Genomic DNA, 3,296 nt, shown 5'->3' on the forward strand with positions numbered 1-3,296 from the left:
TCCGGTTTGGGAGGTAAAATTAATGACATAAAACTGTAAAACTTAGTTTTAAAACAAATATGTGAGGACTGATTGATCCAGTGATTGATTTATTGAAGCTCTCAGTCCAAGAGTCACCTTGGAGGCTATTAATTTATTCCAACAAGAATGCAAATCCAGACATTATCTACAGAGTGAAGGAGGTTTTTTCTCATTACCTCATGGTTATAGTTTGATTTTTGGCTAAAGGATAACATTGCCCAACTTGATTGCCTACCTTAATTATCAGCTCGAATGTGAATGTCTTTTTACTGTTTCAAATCCCCAATCTATCTTCAAAGAGCCAAGTTATGCCCCTATTTAAGAAATTCAAAAGAATATGCATCTAGTTCTGAAGGGAGTTTCTAAAGAATTTCAAAAATGCTTTAAGCAATGGCAGTGTCATTAGAATAAATTATTACTTTGAAGAAGAGAACATTCATTTGGATGGGTAAATGGTGGTATAACAGATTTAAAAGGAGTGTTCACACTTGATATTCACTACTTGAATACACTTGAAAGAGCCAACAGTGTAAAGCATTAGTAATTACCCAATGGCTGGCCTGGCCCACTTAACCTCTCAAGAGTTCAAAGAAGAGGAATGCACAAGAACCAGGGAGGGCAGAGCTGGCCCAGGAGGGAGGTGATGTTTATACTGGATTGACAAGGTTTTGATAGAATCAACAGTCTGGACTTGCTGCTATGGTTTTATTTGGATAAAATGCGAGTAAGTTTGGCAAGTGGCACATTAGAAGCAGGGCTTAGAATCTGCCCATTAGAGTGGACTGTCCTAACAAAATAGAGAACATTGTAAAATTTTCTTTTCTGGATCTTTCAGTAAAAAGATGGCAATCATTCTTGACTACTTAACAACCCCTCTGAGTGGCATTTAGGAATTCGGTGACTTCAGAAAGATCTGGACCTGTGATGGCTAATTTTATGTGTCAATTTGTCTGGGCCATGGCGTCCAAACATTATTCTTGATATTTCTAGAAGAATATTTTTGGATGAGACTAATATTTAAATTAGTGGACTTTAAGTAAAACAGAATTGCCCCTTTGCCCCCTGCAATATCAGTGCACCTCTCCAATCAATTGAAGGCCTGAATAGAACAAAAGACTGACCTCCCCTGAGCAACAGAAGATCTGCACAGGTGGCCTTCAAACTTGAACTGCAATGTCTGCTCTGCCCTGGGCCCACCACCTGCTGGCCTCCTTTGCAGATTTTGGACTTGTCAGGCTGCACAACTGTGTAAGCCAATTCCTTAGAATGAAATAAGTCTCTCTACATACACACACACACACACACTCACTCTATTGGTTTGTTTCTCTAGGAAACCCTGAATAATAGACTCCATCACAGAAATTGAGAAAATATTTTATGAATTAATCAGCTAAAACAAAGGAGAAAAAGCAATATGATTTTTTGTAAACATGAAGACACTTGAATAAAAGCATTGTATATTACTTAGAAATAGAAAGGCTTTTGCCCAAATGTACCAAGCCAGAAAAACTTGACTCAGTATACCCATATGCAAAGTTCTTGGGGAACACTGGAGATCACATGTGACATCTCCCCGTTTTTGGAGGCAGTCTCCTGCCAAATCTTTTACACATCCTTTGTTGGCTTGCTCTTTGAACTCTCCCATCAACTAATTCCCATTCTCCTTCTCATTCAGGGACGCCCTTGCCTGTCGTATTTCCTGGAGCAGAGCTTCTCCAAGTTGAATGTGCCTAGGAATCTCTTGGAGGTCTGGCTACACTGCAGACGCTAACTCGGCAGGTCTGCCTTCTAACAAGCTCCTCTCCTGGGTGACGCAGAGGCTGCTGGTCCTCAGACCAGGCTCTGGATCTGCGTTTCTCAAACTTTATGACTCATCCTGGGATCTTGTTAGAAAAGCAGAATCTCAGGCCCCGCCTGACTTACTGAGTCAGAACCCGTGTTTTCAAGGTGCCCAGGTGTTGGTGGGCATGCTCGTTTTGACGAGGAGCATGTCTGTCTTCTCCAGGTCTGGGCCCCATCTGCTCTTTCCACAGCGGCGGGCAAGCTCCATCTCTCTCCCTGCTTCTTAGCCCTGGCCTATGAACTTGGTGCCGCCTCTCTTGTTTGGGTATTAACTCTCTAGGTGACCTACTCCCTCTCCTCCAGCTGGAAACTTCCTTCTGCTTCACAGCCAAAAGCTCGGTGTTCTGTCCCTGCTGTCCTCTCCCTCTACCACCTACCTGTCACTACTCCTTCACATCATGTTCCCTCTGTGTGTATGTGTATGTGTATGTGTGTACATACGTGGGAAGAAATTTATTATCACAATTTAAATTGGAAACGACCATTTAACATTTAGCCCATTCAATCCAACTACTCTCAAATTGTTGACCAATTTGAAACTCTGTAAAAGGCATATTAGTAACCGGCATGTCTTAATTTCTGAATGGTGAACTTTTTCTGGGAGATGACAGGGCTGATCTTGCTTCTCTTTCCCCTGGACAAAGAGGTCAGGAATTGTGCAAGCTTCTTCTTTTTTTTTTTTCTTTTAAAGATTTTATTTATTTATTTGACAGAGAGAGACAGCCAGCAAGAGAGGGAACACAAGCAGGGGGAGTGGGAGAGGAAGAAGCAGGTTCCCAGCGGAGAAGCCTGAAGTTGGGCTCGATCCCGGAACCCCGGGATCACGCCCTGAGCCGAAGGCAGATGCTTAACGACTGCGCCACCCAGGCGACCCTTGTGCAAGCTTCTGACCTGATCCCTTCACTCCGTTGCTGTAACCCACTCCAGGGAATGCTCCTCCCGCTCACAGGAAGCCCAACTTCCCAGCACGGCCCACAGGGCCTTTGCCTCAGTGTTCCTCAGCAACCCCTTCACTCTTTCTGGTATGGCAATCCCGTGCTGTCCCCTGCCTCCTGGGCCTTTGCTCCGCCTGGTGACAGCTCTCCCTCTCCCCCTGGTTGCCTCCTAGGCATCCTTGAGAACTCAACTTGGGCATTTCCTGTTCTAGGACGAGCTCCCCAAGCTCCCATAATATCCAGGGCATTGCCCTTAATGTCATCATGCAGCTCGTTTTCAGGGCCCAGGCAGTGTTTGTGGAGGGAAAGAAGAAAGGAAAAAAAAATCATCTTAATCATTGAAAGGGGTTGCCTCAAGCAACCCAAATTCAGAGGCACGAATAGTGCTATACTGGTCGTGATAAAATGGACTTGTACCAAAAATCCATTTTGAAGCAGGAATGAAAGACTATAAAAAGAATGAAGCTCAGAATAGCAATAAGACAAAAGAGCAATACC

This window comes from Ailuropoda melanoleuca, chromosome 7 (genome assembly GCF_002007445.2).
Source record: "Ailuropoda melanoleuca isolate Jingjing chromosome 7, ASM200744v2, whole genome shotgun sequence".
In the NCBI taxonomy this organism is placed as follows: domain Eukaryota; kingdom Metazoa; phylum Chordata; class Mammalia; order Carnivora; family Ursidae; genus Ailuropoda; species Ailuropoda melanoleuca.